This window comes from Toxorhynchites rutilus, chromosome 2 (genome assembly GCF_029784135.1).
Source record: "Toxorhynchites rutilus septentrionalis strain SRP chromosome 2, ASM2978413v1, whole genome shotgun sequence".
Taxonomy (NCBI): Eukaryota; Metazoa; Arthropoda; class Insecta; order Diptera; family Culicidae; genus Toxorhynchites; species Toxorhynchites rutilus.
This window is the reverse complement of record NC_073745.1, coordinates 165,856,560-165,870,431: the sequence shown is the minus strand read 5'-3', so window position 1 is coordinate 165,870,431 and position 13,872 is coordinate 165,856,560.

Here is a 13,872-nt window from a genome sequence, read left to right as displayed (position 1 = left end):
AACAGAGACAAAATGCGACGTTGCATTCATAGCGGAGCCGTACCGAGTACCCCGTGATAATGGCAGCTGGGCGACGGATAGCTTAGGGATTGCTGCAATACAGGTGATGGGCAGATATCCTATCCAGGAAGTGGTTGGAGGTTCACATGAAGGTTTCGTAATCGCCAAAATTAATGGAATCTTCATGTGTAGTTGCTACGCACCCCCGAGATGGACAACTGAGCAATTCCACCAGATGCTAGACGCAATGACCGAGGAACTAATCGGTAGAACACCGATCGTCATTGGAGGCGACTTCAACGCGTGGGCGGTGGAGTGGGGAAGTAGATGCACCAACATCAGAGGGTACAGTCTACTGGAAGCTCTAGCAAAGCTGGAAGTAACGTTACTGAACGAAGGTACCACTAGCACTTTCCGGAAAGATGGGCGCGAATCCATCATCGACGTTACTTTTTGCAGTCGCTGTTGGCGAGTACGGAGTGGAAAGTGTGCGAGTCGTATACGCACAGTGATCACCAGGCGATCCGGTACAGAATCGGTCAACGAAACCACGTGCTAGTTCGGAGGACAACAAGCGGTGAGCGGAAGTGGAAGACGAATGCTTTCGACAATGACCTTTTCGTCGAAGCACTTCGTCTAGCTAGCGGAGCTTCAGATTGGAACGCAGAAAAGTTGACAGATCTACTGGTGAGAGCATGCGACACTACCATGCCGAGGAAAGTTGTACCAAAAAATGGAAGACGCCCAGCTTACTGGTGGAACGACTCTCTTCGCAACCTTCGCGCTAGCTGTCTTCAAGCCAGAAGACGCGTTCAGAGAGCACGAAATAGCGCTGATAGAGAGGAACGAAATACGGTGTACCGAGCAGCTAGAGCCGCCTTGAAACGGGGAATTACACTGAGCAAAGCGAACTGTTTCAAGGAGCTGTGCCGAGATGCAGATGCCAACCCATGGGGCAACGCGTATCGAGTCGTGATGGCGAAGATCAGAGGACCTGTGACGCCCGTCGAATCGTGTCCCGAGAAGCTGAAGGTCATTGTGGAGGGTTTATTTCCGATGCATGATCCTACGATATGGCCACCGACACCGTACGCCGAAATAGCTACCGAACGTTCTCAAGTTTCCAGTGAAGAACTGGTAGCAGTGGCGAAGAGACTGCAGGTAAACAAAGCGCCCGGCCCCGACAGAATCCCCAACGCGGCTTTGAAAACGGCGATTCAGGCGTTCCCGGACATTTTCAGGATAGTGCTACAGAAATACCTGGATGATGGTCACTTTCCTAAGAAATGGAAGATCCAAAAGTTAGTGTTGCTGCCAAAACCAGGAAAGCCCCCGGGGGTACCAACATCCTATAGGCCTATATGCCTGCTGGATACTCTTGGGAAACTCTTGGAAAGGATTATCCTCAACAGACTGACGAAATGTACGGAGAGTGACCATGGTCTGTCAAAGATGCAGTTTGGATTCCGGAAAGGTAGGTCCACCGTTGATGCTATCCGGACAGTGGTTGAAAAGGCAGAGAAGGCGTCACAGCAAAAGCGGAGGGGCGACCGACATTGTGCTATAGTAACGATCGACGTGAGGAATGCTTTCAACAGCGCTAGCTGGGAAGCCATTGCCGAGTCCCTACACCGTATGAAGGTTCCTGGGTACCTGTGCAGAATTCTAGGAAGCTACTTCCAGAACCGCGTCCTAGTCTACGAGACGAGCACGGAGCAGACAACGTTGAATATAACGGCCGGAGTACCACAAGGCTCTATCCTGGGCCCAACGCTCTGGAACGTAATGTATAACGGAGTACTGAATCTGAAGCTTCCCAAAGGCGTGGAGATCGTGGGCTTCGCGGATGATATCGCTCTCACAGTGGCAGGCGAGACACTCGAAGAGGTGAAGATGCTTGCAATCGAGTCCATCGTCTCAGTAGAGAACTGGATGCAAGCAGCGAAACTGCAGATTGCTCATAATAAAACGGAAGTATTGTTGGTGAGTAACTGCAAAGCCGTGCAGCGAGCGGAAATCACAGTCGGGGAACACGTGATAACTTCTAAGCGTAGGTTGAAATACTTGGGAGTTATGATCGACGACCGGCTGAATTTCAACAACCACGTCGACTACGTCTGCGAGAAAGCAGAGAAGTCCATTAGCGCGATAGCGAGAATAATGCCGAATAACGCAGGACCTTGCAGTAGCAAAAGGCGTCTCCTGGCTGCTGTATCCTCGTCCATACTGCGGTACGGAGCACCAGCCTGGTCGGCGGCTCTCGAAACCCACCGGAATCGTAGAAAACTGGACCGTACGTTTCGGCTCATGGCGATGAGAGTTGCGAGCGCGTATAGGACGATCTCGTTGGAGGCAGTCTGCGTTATCGCCGGCATGATCCCTATTGGCATCACTCTGGCGGAAGACAGAGAGTGCTACAGACGAAAGGAAATCAGGGGTATCCGGAAAACAGCGAGAGTAGAATCACTCTTGAAGTGGCAGCAGGAATGGGACACGGCGGAGAAAGGCAGGTGGACGTATGGGCTCATACCGGTACTATCAACCTGGCTGAACAGGAAGCACGGGGAGGTGAATTTTCATCTGACACAGTTCCTGTCTGGACATGGCTGCTTCAGGCAATATTTGCACCGGTTCGGGCACGCAACGTCGCCACTCTGTCCGGAGTGTGAAGATGTGGAGGAAACACCAGAACACGTGGTATTTGTGTGTCCCAGGTTCACCGCAAGACGCGAGGGGCTGCCTGCCCTTCATGCCGGGAACATAGTAGAGAAAATGTGTCGCGACGAGGGCACCTGGAACGCTGTGAACAGTGTAATCATACACATCATGTCCGAGCTACAGCGGAAGTGGAGGGCCGACCAGCGTAGTAATAACCCCTGACCATAGAAGAGGAACAAATGCGAGGGCTGTTGCAAAGTGTAGTACCCCACGAGAGTCGTTGTGACGGAGTGCGCGTTATGTTGGAGGGCACTGCCTAATCGGCGCTCCGTTGGGAGAGAAATCCTGCGAGGGTGGCTGTGACGGGGCGCGCGTCAAGTTGGAGGGCGCTTCCTAATCGGTTCACGTCTCGACAGGTGAGAAACCCCGCGAGGGTGACTGTGACGGGTTGCGCGTCAAGCTGGAGGGCAATTCCTAATCGGTACACGTCTCGACGGATAAGCGGAATCTGGAGAGCAGGGTCAAGAAAATGCTGGCAATGCCTGTTGGTGGATTGAGAGAGGAACATTGCGAGGGTCGTTTCGGCAGAGCGAGAGCCTAGGAGAGCATCATCAAATCGGTGGGTACCCCCACGAGAGTTGCTGTGACGGAGTGCGCGTTATGTTGGAGGGCACTGCCTAATCGGCGCTCCGTTGGGAAGAGAAATCCTGCGAGGGTGGCTGTGACGGGGCGCGCGTCAAGATGGAGGGCGCTTCCTAATCGGTTCACGTCTCGACAGGTGAGAAACCCCGCGAGGGTGACTGTGACGGGTTGCGCGTCAAGTTGGAGGGCAATTCCTAATCGGTACACGTCTCGACGGGTAAAAGGAAGCCTGTGCTGCGGATGTGCGTGGCGGAGTACAACGGAAACGTAAATGAGATGTATAGAGAAAAAGGGAAGGATCAACGCTAGTTAGCGTTGAAAACTCGTGAAGTGCATGAGCACAGCCGCCCCCTGAAGTAGTCGCCTAGATGTGGTCCCGGGGGGAATGAGGCTACGAGTAGAGGGCTTGGTTTTTGTGGGTGCGATCCCCACTCGACGTCTGGGTTATCCCTTCCCAGATAAGGCTGGAAGAGCGTTCCTCACCTCTATAAAAAAAAAAAAAAAAAAAAAAAAAAAAAAAAAAAAAAAAGACGATCCAATTAGACTCTCCGAAAGAACTCAGAGTTGACCTAGAGCCGATAGATGCTAGTCAATATGATATACAAACCATAAGACTATCTAGAACTGAAACAAGAACGTTCATCTTGCACCACTACGACATGGGTGATTCAGTGTCGGACACCCTCTTGGCATTGAATTCCACATATGGACAAACTGTTACTCGTAGAACGGTTACGATGTTGTACAAAAGGTTCGATACCGACAGGAACTGCGCGGATCGTCCACGCAAAGGCCGTCCGAAGGCAATTGATAACACAGCAACACTGCTTGCTGATGTGAAACAAAACAGCCAGCAATCTACGAGGTCTATGGCCCAGAAATACAACTGTTCGGCAGCGACTGTTATGCGATCGTTGCATAAACTAAACTATGTGCCCAGAAGAATGGGATACCACCCACACAAGCTAGACCCAGTCAACCTTGCAAAGCGGGTGAAACTAGCCCAACGACTACTCAGACAAAGTGAACGAGACCAGGGTATGCTCGATAATTTGGTCACTTGTGATGAATCGAAGATACCCATGTTTGCGCCTTACAGAGGCATACATTGGATCGAAAAAGGCGCCATGGCGAAGACAATCGCCAAAGACAGGATGAATCGCAAGTGGAACATGCTCTGTGTGTTTTGGGATCGACGAGGCATTATACACTGGGAATTGCTAGACAAGGGTGTATCTGTTAATCGTAAACGATATCAGAAGCAGCTGGGAAAGGTGGCTGGTATACTGGGAGTGAGTAAACATAGGCCGGTACCCCTACTACACGATAACGCTCCGTGCCATAGGGCACATGAAACGATAGATAAGGCGAGGAGCCTGGGATTTAACATATTGAACCATCCTCCTTACTCACCAGACATCAGTCAATCGGACTACCATTTATTCAGGTCATTGAGTAATAAGCTTAGGAATAAACTCTTCAAGACTAAGGATGAGATGAGCGCATTCCTAAAAGAGTTCTTCGAGAGCAAGCTTCCTACGTTCTATGCCAGAGGCATAGATTCCCTACCTGCGAGGTGGAAGCGGGTCATCATGTACGGTGGTAAATACTGCTTCTAGGTCAGTGTTATGTCATGTATGTTATGTGTTGTGTATCGTCCAATAAAAAAGAGAGAAGCCCCCCTAAATGTGTGGGGCTTCTCTCTTTTTTATTAAATTCCCCTGCGCCTTAATCTATGCAACACGCATTACATCTGGTTCTACGGCTAAGTCCCAGAAACGAGGTCAAAAGTCGAAAAAATTCTAAGTCCGAACAATATTCTAAGTCCAAGAAATATGTTCCCGGATCACCCCCCATCGGAATCCGACCCACACCCGGCACTGGTACTAATTACGGTGTCCCAAGTTGCCCCGATCGAACGAGGTGTCTCTGCTAGCGGTATAAGCTGTGCACCATGTCCTGGAATGCAAAGTAGCATGTTTTGGAAAAGTCCCCCCCCAGCACAGCACAGCACAACAGTTTGTTCAATTTCTCACTGCGCGACCCAGCACGCAGTACGTGTAACAATGCCCCATCAGCATCGGCGCGGCACAGTAGCTTGTGCAGTCTTGCCCTTGCGATGCGCTATGTGATGGGCGGGTGCGTCGTGTCCCGTAAGAGAGAAGTCCCACCGTGGTAGCTTAGTGCTGCCCGCGTTGGCGGCTTCTCTCTTTTTTCATTAAATCGCATTGCGCCTGGTAGTATGCAATCGTGCGTGTGTGTGAAATCATTCCATGGCCTGGAATAACAACTGTCAAGTGTTGTCCCCCAGCACAACACAGCACACAACAGTCTGCGCGAGCCAACGCCCGCAGTACGCAGCATCGGCGATAAGTACGATAATGCTATAACACCAAGTGCGTGTGTGAAGTCATTCCCCTCGCTGGATATTACTTTACTTTTTTTTTATTTCATCCTGCGCCTGGCAGTATGCAACCGCGTGTGTGTGAAACCATTCCATGTCCTGGAATGACATGTCTCAAGTGCACAACACCCGCACACCAGCACCCGCAGTACGCAATGTGTATAACACTGCCCCGCCGACAATAACACTAAGTCCCAGAAAGCGTCCAAGTCCCCCCAGCATACAGCACACAACAGCGCTGCGCGAGCCAACCCCCGCAGTACGCAATGTGTAAAACACTGCCCCGCCGACAATAACACTAAGTCCCAGAAAGCGTCCAAGTCCCCCCAGCATACAGCACACAACAGCGCTGCGCGAGCCAACCCCCGCAGTACGCAATGTGTAAAACACTGCCCCGCCGACAATAACACTAAGTCCCAGAAAGCGTCCAAGTCCCCCCAGCATACAGCACACAACAGCGCTGCGCGAGCCAACCCCCGCAGTACGCAATGTGTAAAACACTGCCCCGCCGACAATAACACTAAGTCCCAGAAAGCGTCCAAGTCCCCCCAGCATACAGCACACAACAGCGCTGCGCGAGCCAACCCCCGCAGTACGCAATGTGTAAAACACTGCCCGCCGACAATAACACTAAGTCCCAGAAAGCGTCCAAGTCCCCCCAGTATACAGCACGCAACAGTTTGTTTTATTTCTCACCCGTAGTACGCAGTGTGTATAACATCGACATCGGCGCGTACATGACTATTGAAAAAAAACACATTCACACATTGGTCACACATCATCATCTTTACCTACGGATCAACTATTGAAACAAGTAACCAACTATTGAAACAACCAACACCTTAGGCACGGCCCAAGTACAAGTACGAGTTCAATAGTAGGGTTACCCCCCATCGGAATATGACCGACACCCGGCACTGGTACCGATTGCGGTGCGTGAACATTTCCCGACCCAGCATGGTGTCTCGGCTAGCAGTACAAGTCTATCCAAGGCACTCCTATAACGATGCCCCCAGTGCGGTATATACCTATGCCGAGGCAACGTTGGTATGACCATGTTTTACACTATTGTGGGGAAAGTTGGTGAGTGAAAAGTTTGAGGCATAACTTGCGAAGCTTGTATGGATGTTCGGTAGCACGATGCCGTACGGGTGGGGTCAAGTTACTGTCGGTAGGGTGGAACGTCTATCGAATCCAGTGAGTCGGATGACAACCATCAAGGGGGTTAACCTCGGCGGTGAGCCTCTTCTGACTCTAGTAGCTGGTCGGCACCCGGAAGGGTAAACCTTTTGAGCTTGTATCGAATTCAGTGAGTTTCGTGTGTCGAACCCCTACCCTCACTACGGGGTGAGACGTACGTACTCCAGTGTGTGGTGTCGTGTCGTGCGTTGAACGTCGAAGGGGCATAAGGCGATTGTGGCTTTCTCGTGTACCATGCGAACCCTGTGCAGTACGGTGTGTCGAACATTGAAATACCTCCCATGTAAGACGCATCGCATCAGTGCAGCTAGTAGCACCACACGGGTAGTTACCGCTCTCTCGCTCCGAGTTTTTTTTCTCCCTTGTTATGCCTCCTCAGCGTATGCTGTAGGTATGCAGTAGGGGAAAAAAAAGCGTGCGCTCGCTCGTCTGTGTGTGTTGGGTCGTTTACATCAATGTGGTGCAGCTACCTCGTGATAAGCGAGCGTGAACATGTGCACAATACCCCCTCTCACGCTTTTATGCGTGCTAGTACTTGTATGGGAATCTTTTGGCTATTGTATGGCTATCGTGTATGCGAACGAGGAACGAATTTACCGAGGATGAACGTTGTGGTGATGTTGTGCGAAGTTAATATACACTCCTATCGAATCGTTTGCGGGCCGGCGTGCCGCGCATCCATCAGTAGATAGTGATAGTGAATTCTGGTTGATCCTACCAGTAATATACGCTTGTCTCAAAGGTTAAGCCATGCATGTCTAAGTACAAACAGATTTAATGTGAAACCGCATAAGGCTCAGTATAACAGCCATAATTTACAAGATCATACAACTAGTTACTTGGATAACTGTGGAAAATCTAGAGCTAATACATGCAAAATGCAGGGACCTCGCGGAACCTGTGCAATTATTAGGCAAACCAATCGTCCCCCTTCGCAGGGCCGTGACGCTTGAGTTGAAATCTGGATAATTCCGCTGATCGTACGGTCTCGCACCGACGACGGATCTTTCAAATATCTGCCCTATCAACTATTGATGGTAGTATAGAGGACTACCATGGTTGCAACGGGTAACGGGGAATCAGGGTTCGATTCCGGAGAGGGAGCCTGAGAAATGGCTACCACATCCAAGGAAGGCAGCAGGCGCGTAAATTACCCAATCCCGGCACGGGGAGGTAGTGACGAGAAATAACAATATAAGACTCTTTAATGATGTCTTATAATTGGAATGAGTTGAGCATAAATCCTTCAACAAGGATCCAGTGGAGGGCAAGTCTGGTGCCAGCAGCCGCGGTAATTCCAGCTCCACTAGCGTATATTAAAATTGTTGCGGTTAAAACGTTCGAAGTTCATTCTTGTCCAGCACGAGTGCTACTCCTAATGTTGGCAGTAGGTCACTGGTATTGCTGCGACTATAAGACTGGGTGCACATACACGGTGGCACTTTGTGCCCTTTATCGGGTGCGATGTTTCCACCTGCCCAGCTGCGATTACCTTGAACAAATTAGAGTGCTCTAAGCAGGCCACACAACGGCCGAGAATGATCTTGCATGGAATAATGGAATATGGTCCTAATGGCTGGTAAAGCCAGGGTACAGCGCAATCCAGTGCCAATTATTGGCCCTTCAGCTTCCGCCCTGGAACTCCTATCCTTACCTCCCCGAGGTACCGGCTGGGGTATGAGCAACCTTAGGAAAGATCGGGTAACCAACCCCGGTGGGACCTTTGGTCGTACGCAGACAAGGAAGGGGGAAAACGGGCCCCAAAAGTTAAGGTGTGATGCGACCCGTGCCGAGAGCTGAGTGGTGGAAGGGGCGATATAAATGAGAAGCCGTTAACGGAGCCTGTGGGGCACCGGGGCGCACCCCACAGTATGCAGCCCTTATCGTGTTACAGCAGGGCACTGACGCGGAGGACCCCACCTTTCCCTAGCGACTCGTGGGAATCACATGGAGAACAATAAACAAAACCAACCAAAACAAAAAACTGTATCGACGATGAGCGGAGTAGGAGGTAAAACTTACCTCAGCCTTACGGCAGAAAAAACCGATGGAAAGATAACAAGAAACCCCTTCTTGATATCAAAAACGCTATCAAAACTAACGAAAGACATATTAGAAATAAAGTACATAAAAAGAGACACAAGCTTTCTGATTGTTCTAGAGAACAACAGAAACGCGGAAAAGCTACTAATGCTTAAAAGCTTAGTAAACGGAGAAAAGATAAAAGTAGAATACCACAAGAACCTGAACATTTCAAAATGTGTGGTCTACAGCGAAGAAATGATGGAAATGGAAACGAAAGAGATACAAGTTGCGCTAGCAGACCAAGGTGTGCTAAACGTACACAGAATCACTAGGAAAAACGAAAAGAGAGAAACGGTTAACACGCCTCTTCTTATCATTACGATCAATAGATCAGAGCCTCCGGAGCATTTGAAATGTGGTCTACTAAGACTTAAAACTAGACACTATTTCCCGAAACCAATGCAATGTTTTAAATGCTACAAATATGGGCATACACAGAAGAAATGCCAAAGAGAAGAAGCAAGGTGCAAAAAATGCTCGAAAGACCATATCAACGCATCTTGTGAAGAACCATCATATTGCATCAATTGCAAAGGGAATCATGGGCCTGGCGACAGAAACTGCCCATTTTACAAACGAGAGAACGATATACTAAAAATTAAAGTATCAAGAAACATACCATATGGGGAAGCAAAAAGAACGTACGTAAACACACAAAGACAAACAAAAAGTTACGCTGATGTAGCCAAAAGCCAAGTTCAGCAAAGATTGGTGGTAAACAATGAGGTCATAAACGAGAATAACGCTCTTATGGCCCAGATCCAAGAACTGAAGCAACAGATAGAAGAATTGAAATCAACCATTACAGAGATGCAGAAGAACAACATGATAAACAAAATTGTTCAAAACGAAGCCGATCTGATAAAACCTTCAACCAGCCATAGCGCTCCTGAGGGCATGAGAACGAGCGAACCTAATAACAAAGTGAACAAAAAACAAAAAAAGAGGAAAGAGAAAAGATCCTCTGACTCCTCGCCTCCGTCAAGGAAAAACAAGAAAAGCGGAAACTTTTCCGATTCCGAAATGTCACAAAGTGACACAACGGAGCTATAGTGAAACTTTTAATATTCCATAATGAGCTATCACAAATTCACAAACGAAACACTAATACTACAATGGAACATCTTTGGCTTCCGAGGCAGACTACACGAGCTACAGCTACTAGTAAACGAACACTATCCATCCATCATTGCACTTCAAGAAACAATGGTACCCAAAATACCGCAAAATGTACTAGGTGGTCAATATGACTGGAAAATATACAATGATCACAGTCACCCAAACAAAAACGGGGTTGCATTGGGAGTACTCCACGACGCACCTCATAAGTGGATAGATGTAAGTGGGATCGATAAGGTGCAAGTCGTAGCAGTAACTATACACCTCCCACTAAAACTTACGATCGCAAACATATACATATCGCCACACTATACAAACATCGAATATGAAAGGGCCATAATTGCAGAAATAACACACATTGCGAGACAACTCCCACAACCGTACATACTAGTGGGCGATTTCAATGCCCACAACGAAAATTGGGGATCATATAAAAACGATACAAGAGGCAATCTCCTCCTTGAGGAGACAGATAAACATCGATGGAAAATACTAAACGAAGGTAATCCGACTAGGATGCACCCAACCTCTGGTAAACCATCGGCAATAGACCTGATGATAGCCTCGCATAATTTGCCCAACAGCTATTTATGGAGAACTGACGAAGACACAAGAGGAAGCGACCACTTCCCTATTTTACTACAAAAACATGGCCAAACAATAGTACTTCCTACAAGAAGGAAAAGATGGGTAACAGAAGCAGCTAACTGGAACAAATGTGAGAGTGAAATCGAACGTGCCTTAACAGGTATAGAAAGTATAGACCCCATGGGACTAACAGATATCATAACAACTGCGGCTAGCAAAAGCATGAGGAAAACAACCGGCTACAAGCCAAAGAGAGAGGTCCCATGGTGGACCAGCGAAGTACACCAAGCCATAAAAAGCCGTATAAAGGCACTCAGGAAGTTGAAGAACTCCAACCCTTCCTCACCTGAATACCAGGAAAACGCGAAAAAGTTCAGAATAGAGAGAGCAAAAGCAAGAACCATAATAAAGGCGGCAAGAAAAAAGAGCTGGGAGGAATACCTAGCAGGGATCTCCCCAAACACAAGCAGCTCCAGCATGTGGGCTAAAGTTAGAGCATGTAAAGGAGAATACAAATGTGAGAGAATAATAATGAATATTGACCAAAAAAATAACAGATGACAATAACATCATAACAGAAGAACTTGCCAAGCACTTCACTAAAGTATCGTCAGATGAGGTCTACGAGACCTCCTTCAGAAACTTCAAAGAGAACGAGGAGAAAACAGTGGATATAAAAATAAGTGTAAATAATGAAATTTACAACAGAAGCTTCGACATGAAAGAACTCCTATGGGCACTGAACAGTGCCACAGGAAAATCTCCAGGTGAAGATAATATAACCTATCCACTACTACAAAATCTTCCAATTAAGGGTAAAGCTATACTACTAAAAACACTTAACGAAGTATGGCATACCGGCAAAATACCAAGAAAATGGAAAGAAGGTATTATCATACCCATTCCCAAAGTAGGTAGCAACACCATGAACCCAGATGGATATAGACCTATAACCCTCCTTAGTTGTGTGGGAAAAACATTAGAAAGAATGGTCAACAGAAGACTCATTGATGAGCTAGAGTACAGAAACCTGTTAAACGAAAGACAACATGCTTTTAGAAGAGGCAAAAGTACAACCACCTACTGTTACGGTTGAAAACAACCGGAACAAAATAGAGCCATTGATTCAATAATAAGAATTGAATGACAGTTTAAATCGCGCAACCTAAAATAAATCCCACTCATACTTACCCAATCCACTTTGATACCTACCTGAAAGGCAATGCATGCTGTCAAAACAAAACGGAAACAATTGTAAAACTACTAACACAATATGTACAATGAGACCTAACATTCGGTTGGGAGATTTCCGGTCCCGAATGACGAAGGAATAGCTGGAAAGGAAGCAGTAGAGAAAGAGAGAGAGAGAGAGAGAGAGAGAGAGAGAGAAAGATGAAAATGAAGAGAAGAAAGAAGAATTCGAGCTTTGAAGGAAAGAAGGATGACTCGACTCCTTCTTAGCTCACGGACCGTCGAAGGAATCAAGTCGAGATTCGAGAAAAATTAAAGTTGGAATTACCTACCAAGAGTTCAAGTGAAAGTGCGGGAGTAAATAGGGGCAGGAGAAGTCACAGCTCCCAGGGACCGTCCACGCCGGGTGACATCCGCCCTCCTCGCAGAAGAAATCCGACGGTGGAGGTACCTCAGTGCCGGTGGTCAGCGAGCCCCCCTCGTAATCGTTGTTCCACACGCATACGGGTAAGTCGGTTGGACGCTTTTGAGGGCAGTACGGTGAGGTCTGGTAGAGCCTAGCCCCGCTCACCGATACTGGAACCGATGAGATCGACCCCCGTGTGCGGGCACCGTGCGTGAGTAGAAAATCCGCCAAAATCTCTCTCTCTATTCTTCGGACTTACCTGGTTCCCATCTGTTCCTGTTCGGCCGCATCAATATACTAACCTTTAAACCTGAAAAGAAATAAATATAGATATATAAAGATACTTACCTTTCTCTTCTTATTGAATAACGAATCCTCATGATATAGTGGTTCTACTTTATTCCGTAATCTTCCGTTGAAAAGTGAGTCCACGGCGCGTTATCGGTGAAGAGCCGACCCTGAGGTCATAATAACCTCTGAGCTAGCCGACACTTACAATTGGCGATCCACGTAAAAAAAAAAAAAATATTTTGAATCCTTCTGATTCAGAACATTTTTTTTCACCAGCTCGGGGAGACTCACGATTTACTAGACAGTAATCGCGGAAAGCTTGACTTCGTTCTTAGAAAGTCATAATAATTTATTAATTCGGAAAACCCGAATTTGGCGCCCAAATCCTTTGCATAATAACAGTAAAACTTTCAATCGATTCATTTCATCAGCTCAGCTCTATAGGAAAAAGAACTTTTGCATGCTACATATTCATTAAATATAAATCTTTCAGCAGTGATTTGAAAAAACAGAGAGTGTGATAGATAACTTAGAAGGGAAAGTGTGTGAAGATTGTGATAAAGATATGAAAATGGGGGATTTGAATAAACGTTTTTATGATATCAGAGTGGATCATCTAAATGAAGATGAGTTAGATTTCGAACTAGAGATTCGGGAGATAGTTTTCTCCGAGGACAAATCCATGGCCAGGAAGCGACGGTCGTTGAGGGAAAGATTAAAACAGGAGAAGGAAGAAAATTTAGAAAGTCAGAAAAATTTGAAGCGTGATCCAGAGGAAGAAATGAAAGTGTGTGAGATAAAGTATAATGAGGTTGACGAATTAGTGAAGCAAACTGTGAAGGATCTACCTCCCAGATGCCAGTCAACGTTACTGCACCTGGGAAGTCGCATGCATTTATTAAAAAGGTACGTGGGACAGCATGAAAATTATCAACTTGATAGAATGCTGGAAAAAATATTGCAATACTTAAACAAATTCTTTTATGAGAAACGTGATTCTGTGGCACAACAAACCCAGATTACCGAGGTGCAGATTTCTGCCGCAAATAATGTTACCTGTCAGTTTAATATGCATGATCAAACATCGACTTCGCAATACTTACCCGAGCCAAATCATTCAGATAATGGTATTCTTTCAGTGAATGAGACAGATATAATTAATTCGTTGAAGACATTAGGATTGATTGAATCAAATACAGCGAACACAACCCCAGTGAAGGATGCTTTATTAATGCTCCAACAAGAAATGTACCTATTACGAAGATTCCATGATACTCACACTCAAAAC